This window comes from Dendropsophus ebraccatus, chromosome 9, assembly GCF_027789765.1.
Source record: "Dendropsophus ebraccatus isolate aDenEbr1 chromosome 9, aDenEbr1.pat, whole genome shotgun sequence".
In the NCBI taxonomy this organism is placed as follows: Eukaryota; Metazoa; Chordata; class Amphibia; order Anura; family Hylidae; genus Dendropsophus; species Dendropsophus ebraccatus.
The window spans coordinates 117843481-117858985 of NC_091462.1; positions in this window are offsets into that span (position 1 = coordinate 117843481).

Below are 15505 nucleotides of genomic sequence, written 5' to 3' on the forward strand. Positions count from 1 at the left end.
TATACAGAACCCTCTACTCCATCTATACAGTACATGTATATACAGGGCCCCCTACTCCATCTATACAGTACATGTATATACAGGGCCCCCTACTCCATCTATACAGTACATGTATATACAGGACCCCCTACTCCATCTATACAGTACATGTATATACAGGACCCCCTACTCCATCTATACAGTATATGTATACAGGACCCCTACTCCATCTATACAGTACATGTATATACAGGACCCCCTACTCCATCTATACAGTACATGTATATACAGGGCCCCCTACTCCATCTATACAGTACATGTATATACAGGACCCCCTCCTTAATCTATACAGTACATGTATACAGGGCCCCCTAGTCCATCTATACAGTACAGGTATACAGGGCCCCCTACTCCATCTATACAGTACATGTATATACAGGACCCCCTACTCCATCTATACAGTATATGTATACAGGACCCCCTACTCCATCTATACAGTACATGTATATACAGGACCCCCTACTCCATCTATACAGTACAGGTATACAGGGCCCCCTACTCCATCTATAAAGTACATATATATACAGGACCCCCTACTCCATCTTTACAGTACATGTATACAGGACCCCCTACTCCATCTATACAGTACATGTATACAGGACCCCCTACTCCATCTATACAGTACATATCTATACAGGGCACTACAGGTATACCAAACTGTGAATGGGTAACACTGGATAACACCGCCACACCAGACCTGACCAATACCGCCATACTGTGCTGGATAACACTGTCATACCAGACCTGACCAATAACGCCATACTGTGCTGGATAACACTGTCATACCAGACCTGACCAATACCGCCATACTGTGACTGGATTACACCGTCATACCAGACCTGACCAATATCGCCAAACTGTGACTGGGTAACACCGCAAAACCAGACCTGACCAATACCGCCATACTGTGACTGGATAACACTGTCATACCACACCTGACGAATACTGGCATACTGTGACTGGATAACACAGCTATACCAGACCTGACCAATACTACCATACTGTGACTGGGTAACATTGCCATACCAGACCTGACCAATATCGCCATACTATGACTGGATAACACTGCCATACCAGACCTGACCAATGCTGCCATACTGTGACTGGATAACACTGCCATACCACACCTGACCAATACCGCCATACTGTGACTGGATAACACCACTATACCAGACCTGACCAATACCACCACACTGTGACTGGAGAACACCGCCACACCAGACCTGACCAATACCGCCATACTGTTACTGGATAACACCGCCATAGCAGACATGACCAATACCGACACACTGTGACTGAATAACACTGCCATACCAGACCTGACCAATACCGCCATACTGTGACTGGATAACACCACTATACCAGACCTGACCAATACCGCCATACCCCCCTCGAAAAGACACCAGATTTTCTGGCAAGTCTTAACGGGAGGGAACTGCCCCTCTGCAAGGAGCTAACCTACGCACCAGACCATGGGTGCCTAATGATAAATACGACCCTGCAGGTATACAGGACACTACAGGTATACAGGACCCCAAAACTATACACTACAGGTGCACGGGACCTCCACCAACTATATACTACAGGTATACAGGACCCCAAACTTTACAATACAGGTATACAGGACCCCAAACTTTACACTACAGGTATACAGGACCCCAAAACTATACACTACAGGTATGCAGGACCTCCCCCAACTATATAATTCAGGTATACAGGACCTCAACCAACTATATACTACAGGTATACAGGACCCCAAAGTATACACTACAGGTATACAGGACCCCAAAACTATACAATACAGGTATACATAAACTCCACCAACTATATACTACAGGTAAATAGGACCCCAAACTATACACTACAGGTATACAGGACCTTAAAACTATACACTACAGGTATACAGGACCTACACCAACTCTATACTACAGGTATACAGCACCTTCACCAACTCTATACTACAGGTATACAGGACCCCAACGCTATATACTACAGGTATACAGAAACTCCACCAACTATATACTACAGGTATATAGGACCCCAAACTATACACTACAGGTATACAGGACCTCCACCAACTCTATACTACAGTTATACAGGACCCTCAAACTATGCACTACAGGTATACACGACCCCCGAACTATATACTACAGGTATACAAGACCTCCACCAATTATACACTACAGGTATCCAGGACCCTCAAACTATAAACTACAGGTAAACAAGACCTCCACCAACTATACATTACAGGTATACAGCACCAACTATATACTACAGGTATACATGACCCCCGAACTATACAGTACAGGTATACAGGACCTTCACCAACTGTACACTGCAGGTATACAGGACCTCCCTCAACTATACACTACAGGTATACAGCTTCCCCAACTACACACTACAGGTATACAGCCCCCCCCAACTATGAACTACAGATATGCGAGACCCCTAAAAACTACACATTGTGGGTATACAGAACCCCTCCAACTATGCACTACAGTTATACACTAATTCCACTGATTAACTCAGATGAAACAATACCTTTAGCTTGGCCTCCTGGGCACCTTAGAACAAATCTAATTAACACACTGACACTTTATACCCGGGCAGCGCCGGGTACATTTTCTAGTATATATATATATATATATATATAATAAAAATCAAAGTCTTTCTGTCTGTCTGTCTGTCTGTCTGTCCCAAATAGACTTCCAAACGCCTGAACCGTTTGACCCCAAATTTGGCACACAGATACATTGGATGCCTGGGAAGGTTTTAGCGAAGGTCCCGTCCCCGCCAGATGTACAGGAGGGGAGGTGGAGGGGAAAGAGCGGCGCCCCATAGAGATAAATGGGAAAATCTCCTCACTGCACACACAGGTGATATAATTAGCTGCAGCAGACACGGCAGTTGGAGCCTTAGCAACCAATAGGATTACTGCTTTCATTTTCACAGGGAGCAATGGTTGCTAGGGAAGCTGCCTCACAACATCCACAGTAATAACTGGTAGACACCCTACTCCAACTATACAGTACAGGTATACAGGACCCCCTACTCCATCTATACAGTACATGTATATACAGGGCCCCCTACTCCATCTATACAGTACATGTATATACAGGACCCCCTACTCCATCTATACAGTACATGTATACAGGACCCCCTACTCAATCTATACAGTACATGTATATACAGGACCCCCTACTCCATCTATACAGTACATGTATACAGGACCCCCTACTCCATCTATACAGTACATGTATACAGGACCCCCTACTCCATCTATACAGTACATGTATATACAGGACCCCCTACTCCATCTATACAGTACATATATACAGGACCCCCTACTCCATCTATACAGTTCATGTATATACAGGACCCCCTACTCCATCTATACAGTACATGTATATACAGGACCCCCTACTCCATCTATACAGTACATGTATATACAGGACCCCCTACTCCATCTATACAGTACATGTATATACAGGACCCCCTACTCCATCTATACAGTACATGTATATACAGGACCCCCTACTCCATCTATACAGTACATGTATACAGGGCCCCCTACTCCATCTATACAGTACATGTATACAGGACCCCCTACTCCATCTATACAGTACATGTATACAGGACCCCCTACTCCATCTATACAGTACATGTATATACAGGACCCCCTACTCCATCTATACAGTACATGTATACAGGACCTCCTACTCCATCTATACAGTACATGTATACAGGAGCCCCTACTCCATCTATACAGTACATGTATACAGGACCCCCTACTCCATCTATACAGTACATGTATACAGGAGCCCCTACTCCATCTATACAGTACATGTACAGTATATACAGGGCACTACAGGTATACCCAACTGTGACTGGGTAACACTGCCACACCAGACCTGACCAATACCACCAAACTGTGACTGGATAACACCGCCATACCAGACCTGACCAATACCGCCATACTGTGACTGGATAACACTGCCATACCAGACCTGACCAATACCACTATACTGTGCTGGATAACACCTCCATACCAGACCTGACCAATACCACCATACTGTGCTGGATAACACTGCCATACCAGACCTGACCAATACCGCCATACTGTGCTGAATAACACCTCCATACCAGACCTGACCAATACCACCATACTGTGCTGGATAACACTGCCATACCAGACCTGACCAATACCACCATACTGTGACTGGGTAACACCGCCACTCCAGACCTGACCAATACCACCATACTGTGACTGGCTAACACTGCCATACCAGACCTGACCAATACCGCCATACTGTGCTGGATAACACTGTCATACCACACCTGACCAATACCACCAAACCATGACTGGATAACACCATCATATCAGAGCTGACCAATACCGCCATACTGTGAATGGATAACACCGCTATACCAGACCTGACCAATACCACCATACTGTGACGGGATAACACTGTCATAACACAGCTGACCAATACCACCATACTATGACTGGAAAAAACTGCTATACCAGACCTGACCAATACCGCCATACTGTAACTGGATAACACTGTCATACCACACCTGACCAATACCGCCATACTGTGACTGGATAACACTGCCATACCACACCTGACCAATACCGCCATACTGTGACTGGATAACACTGCCATACCACACCTGACCAATATCGCCATGCTGTGACTGGATAACACCACTATACCAGACCTGACCAATACCACTATACTGTGACTGGATAACACCGCCACACCAGACCTGACCAATACCGCCATACTGTGACTGGATAATACCGCTATACCAGACCTGACCAATACCGCCATACTGTGACTGGATAACACTGCCATACCACACCTGACCAATACCGCCATGCTGTGACTGGATAACACCACTATACCAGACCTGACCAATACCACTATACTGTGACTGGATAACACCGCCACACCAGACCTGACCAATACCACCATACTGTGACTGGATAACACCGCTATACCAGACCTGACCAATACCGCCATACTGTGACTGGATAACACCGCTATACCAGACCTAACCGATACCGACACACTGTGACTGGATAACACCGCCATACCAGACCTGACCAATACCGCCATACTGTGACTGGATAACACTACCATACTGTAATGTCAGGAGGGGTAGAAGGTGAGTGCAGCCTTAGAACTAAACCCCCCTGCTGTCCCTACCTAATTGACGACCACCCTAAATAGTGGCCCCCAACTGGGCGGCAGTCCCTTCCTAAGATATTGAAAAGGACAGAACTAACAAAGTCAGACTAGCCAGGTCAAACCAGGAGAACACGACAGGAACAAAATCACAAAACAGAGACAAAGTCAGATATCTAGCCGAGGTCAGAGAGTCCAGGAGAAGCACGTCAAGAACCAAATCACAGAGACACAGGGAAATCCAAGGTACAGGCAGAGGTCAGTAGAACAACAGGTCTCAGCAGGTAGATAAATGCCAGTGAGGCTTTGAAACCAATTCACAGGCAACTCCCATAAGCAGCTGAAGCCTTATATAGAGCCTCTCAGGGAGACCAGATCAAGGAGATCTGGAAGACTGGGACCGGATTTGACTGACCCGGCGCCTCAGTCTCCTGACAGCATTCACACTCTGCACAGCATGTGGATAAATGGACCGGCGTTTCCCTATGCCTGCTACCCTCGCAGCCCGGGGAATCAGCGCTGATATGTAAGGCAAGGGTGGCGCTGCCACGGGCGAAGGCAAGTTTGTTACACATACCAGACCTGACCAATACCGCCATACTGTGACTGAATAACACTGCCATACCAGACCTGACCAATACCGCCATACTGTGACTGAATAACACTGCCATACCAGACCTGACCAATACCGCCATACTGTGCTGGATAACACTGTCATACCAGACCTGACCAATACCGACACACTGTGACTGAATAACACTGCCATACCAGACCTGACCAATACCACCATACTGTGACTGGATAACACTGCAAGACCTGACCAATACCGCCATACTGTGACTGGATAACACCTCCATACCAGACCTGACCAATACCGCCATACTGTGACTGGATAACACCGCTATACAAGACCTGACTAAAGATTTTCTGGCAAGTCTGAACGGGATAGTACTGCCCCCAGTGGCGTAGCTATAGGGGTCGCCGGGGTCGCCATGGCGACCGGGCCCCTACGCTAGGGGGGCCCGCACGGCCCCCCTTGCCACTTGTTTTTGAGCATCCAGAGAAGCTGCGGCCGCGCAGCTTCTCGGGATACACTGATCGCTTTGATGTTCCGGCCGCACAGTGAGCACATTGAGCGGGCGGAACATCAAAGCGATGAGAATACAGGAGCAGGACCTGTCAGCGTCCTCCTCCTGTATTCTCTCCCATAGGCTGCCGGCACTTCATACCAGCAGCCTATGGGAGGCCGGGCCGTGACCTCTCCGGCAGGCGTGATCATGTGACGTCATCACGCCTGCCGGAAGTCCCGTCCCTGCGGCTCGCAAGATGGAGCCCGAAGAGGAGGAAGAGCTGCTGCCTGCAGCCGAAAGCGCGGATTAGGTGAGTAGGATGTTTGTTTTTTTAGGGGCACCTCTGGGGGCATTATTATTGTATGCGGGCACCTCTGGGGGCATTATTAGTATATGGGGGGGCACCTCTGGGGGCATTATTAGTTGTTGGGGGCACCTCTGGGGGCATTATTAGTATATGGGGGCACCTCTTGGGGCATTATTATTGTATGCGGGCACCTCTGGGGGCATTATTAGTATATGGGGGGGCACCTCTGGGGGCATTATTAGTTCTTGGGGGCACCTCTGGGGGCATTATTAGTATATGGGGGCACCTCTTGGGGCATTATTATTGTATGGGGGCACCTCTGGGGGCATTATTAGTCCATGGGGGCACCTCTGGGGGCATTATTAGCTCATGGGGGCACCTCTGGGGGCATGATTAGTTGATGGGGGCAACTCTGGGGGCATTATTAGCTCATGGGGGCACCTCTGGGGGCATTATTAGTATATGGGGGCACCTCTGGGGGCATTATTAGTTCATGGGGGCACCTCTGGGGCATGCTTAGTTGATGGGGGCACCTCTGGGGGCACTATTAGCTCATGGGGGCACCTCTGGGGGCATTATTAGTTCATGGGGGCACCTCTGGGGGCATTATTAGCTCATGGGGGCACCTCTGGGGGCATTATTAGCTCATGGGGGCACCTCTGGGGGCATTATTAGCTCATGGGGGCACCTCTGGGGGCATTATTAGTTGATGGGGGAACCTCTGGGGGCATTATTAGTTCTTGGGGGCACTATTAGCTCATGTGGGCACCACTGGGTGCATTATTAGTTCATGGGGGCACCTCTGGGGGCATTATTAGTTCATGGGGGCACCTCTGGAGGCATTATTAGTTCATGGGGGCACCTCTGGGGGCATTTTTAGCTCATGGGGGCACCTCTGGGGGCATTATTAGCTCATGGGGGCACCTCTGGGGGCATTATTAGTTGATGGGGGAACCTCTGGGGGCATTATTAGTTCTTGGGGGCACTATTAGCTCATGTGGGCACCTCTGGGGGCATTATTAGCTCATGCGGGCACAGCAGGGAATCCTACATACAGGGGGCACAGCAGGGGATCCTACATACAGGGGGCACAGCAGGGGATCCTACATACAGGGGGCACAGCAGGGAATCCTACATACAGGGGGCATCCCACATTCCTACTCACTTTACTGCACACTACACCACACAGCGCAGTTACTATGGGAGCCTACAGGGGGGAGGAAGGGAAGGAAGTTGCTAGAAATGTGCGGAGCCTAAATTGTTTGTCTCGCAGGTTCTAAGGGGATGAAACGTATCTGGAAGGAATCATCATGGAGGTCTGGGCCGGATAGAGAGGAAAAGGGAAAGCGACGCCTCAGATCAAAGAAGACATCACCGGTGAGTCCCTGTATGACGGTTTTCTTATTTTGTAGAACATCATTTAGTAGGGGCGCCCCGAGGTGGAAAAGGTTGGGAAGCACTGCGCTAATCTGTCCCGCTGCGCCCGCTGGCACATGCTGTCATCTGATTGGGCCTCTTACCTAATCAGATGACAGCAAGTACCAGCGCCCCCTCTTCCAGACATCTGCCTTGGTGGCCCAAGCTATATCCTATGGCCGTATCTTTACCGCGTTGAGCTCCAGCTTGTGCTGCATCTACATTATCTGTACTCAGAGATATCACTGCGTTATCTGTGCTGTTACATAGGACTGCAGGTGACATCTGCTACATTATCTGTACTCAGAGATATCACTGTGTTATCTGTGCTGTTACATAGGACTGCAGGTGACATCTACTACATTATCTGTACTCAGAGATATCACTGTGTTATCTGTGGTGTTACATAGGACTGCAGGTGACATCTGCTACATTATCTGTACTCAGAGATATCACTGTGTTATCTGTGCTGTTACATAGGACTGCAGGTGACATCTACTACATTATCTGTACTCAGAGATATCGCTGTGTTATCTGTGGTGTTACATAGGACTGCAGATGACTACTACATTATCTGTACTCAGAGGGATATCACTGTTATCTGTGGTGTTACATAGGACTGCAGGTGATATCAGGTGACTTCTCCAGGTTGCAGAAGTTCAAACTTCATCATGCCCTGCTGACAGTTTATAATGGGAGTTGTAGTTTTGCAGCATGTGGCTCTTCAGGTTGCAGCACTACAACCCCCATCGTTTCCAACTGGCAGTTCATGATGAGAGTTGTAGTTTTTCAGCTGTAGAGTCAAAGATTGGAATACAATGATTAGACAATGACACAGTACAGTCCATTAATTATAGGGGGCAGTAGTGCAGTACATGAGGTGGAGGCAGTGACAGGGCATTATCTATAGGGGGCAGTAGTGCAGCACATGAGGTGGAGGCAGTGACAGGGCATTAGAACATGGTGGCACATTAGAGTAATTGGATATAACGTTAGATAGGACTTTGCCTGATCGGGGGGAGATGGGGGGGCCCCAAGCTAAAATTTTGCACCAGGGCCCATCAGCCTTTAGCTACGCCCCTGACTGCCCCTCTGCAAGGTGCTACCCTAAACACCAGACCATGGGTGCCTAATGGTAAATATGACCCTGCAGGTATACAGGACACTACAGGTATACAGGACCCCAAAACTATACACTACAAGTGCACGGGACCTCCACCAACTATATACTACAGGTATACAGGACCCCAAACTTTACACTACAGGTATACAGGACCCCAAAACTATACACTACAGGTATACAGGACCTCCACCAACTATATACTTCAGGTATACAGGACCTCCACCAACTATATACTACAGGTATACAGGACCCCAAACTATACACTACAGGTATACAGGACCCCAAAACTACACTACAGGTATACAGAAACTCCACCAACTATATACTACATGTATATAGGACCCCAAACTATACACTACAGGTATACAGGACCTCAAAAATATACACTACAGGTATACAGGACCTACACCAACTGTATACTACAGGTATACAGCACCTTCACCAACTCTTTACTACAGGTATACAGGACCCCAAAGCTATTTACTACAGGTATACAGGACCTCCACCAACTCTATACTACAGTTATACAGAATCCTCAAACTATGCACTACAGGTATACAGGACCCCCGAACTATATACTACAGGTATACAAGACCTCCACCAATTATACACTACAGGTATCCAGGACCCTTAAACTATAAACTACAGGTATACAAGACCTCCACCAACTATACATTACAGGTATACAGCACCAACTATATACTACAGGTATACAGGACCCCCGAACTATACAGTACAGGTATACAGGACCTTCACCAACTGTACACTAAAGGTATACAGGACCTCCCTCAACTATACACTACAGGTATACAGCCCCCCCCCCAACTACACACTACAGGTATACAGGACCCCCCCAACTATACACTATAGGTATACAGCCCCCCCAACTATGCACTACAGATATGCAAGACCCCTAAAAACTATACATTGTGGGTATACAGAACCCCTCCAACTATACACTACAGGTATACACTAATTTCACTGATTAACTTAGATGAAACAATACCTTTAGCTTGGCCTCCTGGGCACCTTAGAACAAATCTAATTAACACACTGACACTTTATACCCGGGCAGCGCCGGGTACATTTTCTAGTATATATATATATATATATATATATATATATATATATACACCGTGTGTTATTGTCATACATATATATATATACAACGTGTGTTGTCATACAGATATATATATATACACCGTGTGTTGTCATACAGATATATATACCGTGTGTTATTGTCACAAAGATACAGTACAGACCAAAAGTTTGGACACACCTTCTCATTCAGAGAGTTTTCTGTATTTTCATGGATTATGAAAATTGTAGCTTCACACTGAAGGCATCAAAACTATAAGATAATACATGTGGGGTTATATACTTAACAAAAAAGTGTGAAAAAACTGACAATATGTCTTATATTCTAGGTTTTTCACAGTAGCCGCCTTTTGCTGTATTTCCTGCTTTGCACTCTTGGCATTCAGGAGGTAGTCACCGGAAATGGTTGTCACTTCCCAGGTGTGCGGCCCTGTCACTTCCCAGGTGTGCGGCCCTGTCACTCCTCAGGTGTGCGGCCCTGTCACTCCCCAGGTGTGCGGCCCTGTCACTCCCCAGGTGTGCGGCCCTGTCACTCCTCAGGTGTGCGGCCCTGTCACTCCCCAGGTGTGCGGCCCTGTCACTCCCCAGGTGTGCGGCCCTGTCACTCCTCAGGTGTGCGGCCCTGTCACTCCCTCAGGTGTGCGGCCCTGTCACTCCTCAGGTGTGCGGCCCTGTCACTTCCCAGGTGTGCGGCCCTGTCACTCCCCAAGTGTGCGGCCCTGTCACTTCCCAGGTGTGCGGCCCTGTCACTCCCCAGGTGTGCGGCCCTGTCACTTCCCAGGTGTGCGGCCCTGTCACTCCCCAAGTGTGCGGCCCTGTCGCTCCCTAGGTGTGCAGCCCTGTCGCTCCCTAGGTGTGCGGCCCTGTCACTCCCCAGGTGTGCGGCCCTGTCGCTCCCTAGGTGTGCAGCCCTGTCACTCCCCAGGTGTGCGGCCCTGTCACTCCCCAGGTGTGCGGCCCTGTCGCTCCCCAGGTGTGCGGCCCTGTCGCTCCCCAGGTGTGCGGCCCTGTCGCTCCCCAGGTGTGCGGCCCTGTCAGGTGTAATAGGTGGGATTTCTTCCCTTATAAATGGTGTGGGGATCCTCCGTTGTGCTGTGCAGCAGTCAGGTGGATACACGGCTGATAGTCCGACTGAATAGACTGTTAGAATTTGTATTATGGCAAAAAAAAGCAGCTAAATAAAGAAAAACGAGCGGCCGTCATTACTGTAAGAAATGAAGGTCAGTCCAAGAAATTGGGAAAACTGTGAAAGTGTCTTCAAATGCAAAAACCATCGAGCGCTACAAAGAAACGGGTTGACATGAGGAGCCCAGGAGAGGAAGAGCAAGAATCAGAGGAGAAGGTCATCCGAGTCACCGGCCTCAGATATCGCAGGTTACCAGCAGCTCAGAGACCAGGTCAGTGCCGGCACACAGAGATATAGCAGCAGAGACATCTCTACAACAACTGGTAAGAGGAGACTGTGACCCCAAACACCTCCATGTTGTGTAAGGGCTATCTGACCAAGAAGGAGAGTGATGGGGGGCCATGTGACCAAGAAGGAGAGTGATGGGGGGCCATGTGACCAAGAAGGAGAGTGATGGGGGGCCATGTGACCAAGAAGGAGAGTGATGGGGGGCCATGTGACCAAGAAGGAGAGTGATGGGGGGCCATGTGACCAAGAAGGAGAGTGATGGGGGGCCATGTGACCAAGAAGGAGAGTGATGGGGGGCCATGTGACCAAGAAGGAGAGTGATGGGGGGCCATGTGACCAAGAAGGAGAGTGATGGGGGGCCATGTGACCAAGAAGGAGAGTGATGGGGGGCCATGTGACCAAGAAGGAGAGTGATGGGGGGCCATGAGATGGTTTGGGGTGAGCTGGACCGCAGAGTGACGGTAAAAGAGCCAACAAGTGCTGAGCATCTCTGGGAACTCCTTCAAGACTGTTGGAGACCATTTCCGGTGACTACCACTGGGAGCTCATCAAGAGAGAAAGCCAAGAGTGCAAAGCAGGAATCACAGCAAAAGGCGGCTACTTGGAAGTTCCTAGAATATAAGACGTATTGCCAGTTGTTTCACACCTTTTTGTTAAGTATATAATTCCACGTTATTTTATAGTTTTGTTGCCTTCAGTTCGAAACTACAATTTTCATAGTCATGAAAATACAGAAAATTCTTTAAATGAGAAGGTGTGTCCAAACTTTTGGTCTGTACTGTATATATATACACAGTGTGTTACTGTCATGCAGATATATATACACTGTGTGTTATTGACATACAGATATATATATATATATATATATATATATATATATATATATATGCAGTGTGTTATTGTCATACAGATATATATACTGTGTGTTATTGTCATACAGATATATACACACCGTTTGTAATTGTCATAAGGAAGGGAGAGAGAGAGAGAAAGCAAAAGAAGGATGGAAGGGAGAGAGAGAGAGAGAAGAAACTTACTACAAACTTACAGTATGTTGTGCCATCTCTTATATATGTTCTGCAGATGCTTCCCATGGATCTACCACATTCATACCTAACAAACTGGAGGAAATTGCTATCTTCCTTTTGTCCCAAAGCAAACCGCAATTATCCTACAAACTTCTAATACAGAAAAACCACAACGGGGGACTGGGATGTCCCAACATTGAGCTGCTACATAAAGCAATCCAGCTCCAGCGAAGGGTTGATGTGGTCTCCATGGACGGGTACTATGATAGGACTTAGAGACCATCCAACTTGGACCCAAAAGTTTAAAAACCCTATGGTACCCCACCAAACAAGAAATAGCTCAACGTAGAAACCCCTTGATGAAGAGGACGCTGCTAACAAGGCTTACATATATTATACAACCAGACCACCCAACCTCACTCCCACCCATAGCCCCTAGTGTATTCTTACCTTCCATAGTTAATCCACATTTGCCCGAACACGACTTAGTATGGGACAAACTAGCAGATATAGATGTGTGAAAACCACTACAAATTATTATCTAGGTGGTACAAGACTCCAGATCTCTCATATAGGATGGGGGTCTCGGACTCAGACAAGTGTTGGAGGTGTGGATCGGCTCCGGGAACAATCTATGGTGGACATGCCCATTCATTGCTAACTACTGGCCAGCAGTTATAGACACCAGAAACAGAGTGTGTAAATCCAGGGTCAAACTATCACCCGAAATGATACTGCTCCGACTCCCAACAAAAGGAGTCCAACTGAACAAACACTCTTTATACGCCCATCTATTCGCAGCAGCCAAACTCTGTATACCCCTCCACTGGCACCACCCAATAGCGAAGAAAACGTCAACCAAATATATCGGTTAGAGGAACTAACCAGCATGGTTACACCCATGATGAATTTATTAAGACATGGGAGCCGTGGATATCCTATAAAAACTCTACAAAAACATGAGTCAGGGAACGTAGTCCCTAATTCTGCTCCCTTACCCCACTCCATACCTTACACCTTACCTATCCCGTACTCCCCCACCCCACCCCTTCTAGTCTGTCTTGTTTGTCTTGTATTGTCCTAACCCCCCTCATTTATTAGTTATAGAAATTACGGGCTGTATCAAGGGACGACTGGATCGTATATGTTGAAATTGCAGCTGACCTCAACCACAACACCCCTGGTCATCACTACCTGCTAAGATAACAACCACATAGGCAGCCAGAACACGGATTGGTTTATACTGCCTAATTACGTATTTCTTTGTTAACTATCACCAGTTGTGATACTGGTGATAAGCTCAGGCTTAGGCTTAGGCTTAGGCTTACTCGCAATGTTACTTCTCATGCAAAGTGTCAAAATAAAGAACTGATTAAAAAAAAGAAGGATGGAAATAAAGGGGGAGAGACAGCGAGAGAGGAAAAGAGAGAGAGCAAAAGAAGGAAGGGAAAAAAAAGAGAGTGAAAGTATTCTCTCCCCATTTGGACAAGGGATAGCTGGATGAGTAGTGCTGGTCACATTATCTCTGGCATTATGCAGGTTCCATACACATTCAGCCCAGGAGATGGCTGGATGCCCCTAGGCTTAGCTGTGTCTGGGTATGAAGCTAGGCCACTGTCAGGGTTTTGGAAGCTCAGTGACATTTTGGTTTATTTTGCTGAGGTAAAGGGCCCTGGGGCCTCATGTAAGGTGAAGGATGAGGATGATGAACAGGCAGAGTGTTGTACTGACCTTGGTCACATCTTATTGCGGAAGGAACCATGTGTTGTGGTCTTCCAACTGTTAATAACATTAATAGCAATCAGGGCTTCACCATTATGGCTTAGTACATAGTCCCTTTTTCTAAAACCTTTGTACAGTCCTGTATCTATGAATACATCCAGCCAGAGCTACAATGGTCTATACGTCATATACAGTATGCAGGCACTATGTGTGTAAAGCTGATAGAAGCAGACCCCCAGTAGACCTATAGGTGGCCCTACTGGTAGAAACAGACCCCAGTAGACCTGTAGGTGGTCCTTATGACTGAGAAAGATCTCCAGTAGACCTGTATGTGGCCCTACTGGTAGAAACGGACCACAGTAGACCTGTAGGTGGCCCTAATGGTTGAGGAAGACCCCCAGTAGATCTGTAGGTGGCCTTACTGGTAGAAATGGACCCCAGTCGATCTGTAGGTGGTCCTACTGGTAGAGACAACCCCCCCCCAAAGGTTGTCCTACTGAATATACAAATACAATACACAATGTCCCAAAAGATTTTTAATTTTAAATACTTTTTAAATCCTTGGATCATTTTCTTTTCTCTTCACAATCCACATGAAATACATGTAAGTGTAGGTCAAAAAATAAGGAAAGGTTCAAGGAATATGAAGCCTTTTCAAGGCAATGTAAGGGGGGCACACAACTCCTCCTCTATAACGGAACTTGTATAATGGATAATGTTACGTCCAGTCCTATAATGAAGTTCTGTCTTCTTGTGGACAGTGAGGACCCTCTCCCCCCTTTGATCACGGTCCTTGTTATGCGCCCTGGCTGCTCTCCCATTCATAAGGTGAGGACTGATGGGCGACCATGGGACGTTACAACGTCAGCCACCACAGAGCGCCATGTCATAAACAGGAGAACCATCTGGAAGGGGGCACGTCCGGGACGGAGCGTCCTCTCAGAGTCACGACTTCATCCAGCGAAGTTACTTTTCTCCTCTGTTTTCCTGCCATTTTTATCTGCTAGATTTTTTTTTCTGTAAGAAAAAACAAAAGGTGAGATCTGAGAAGTGGATGATGAGCCTCCTCCTGGTAGTGCTGAACACATTGCTGGAG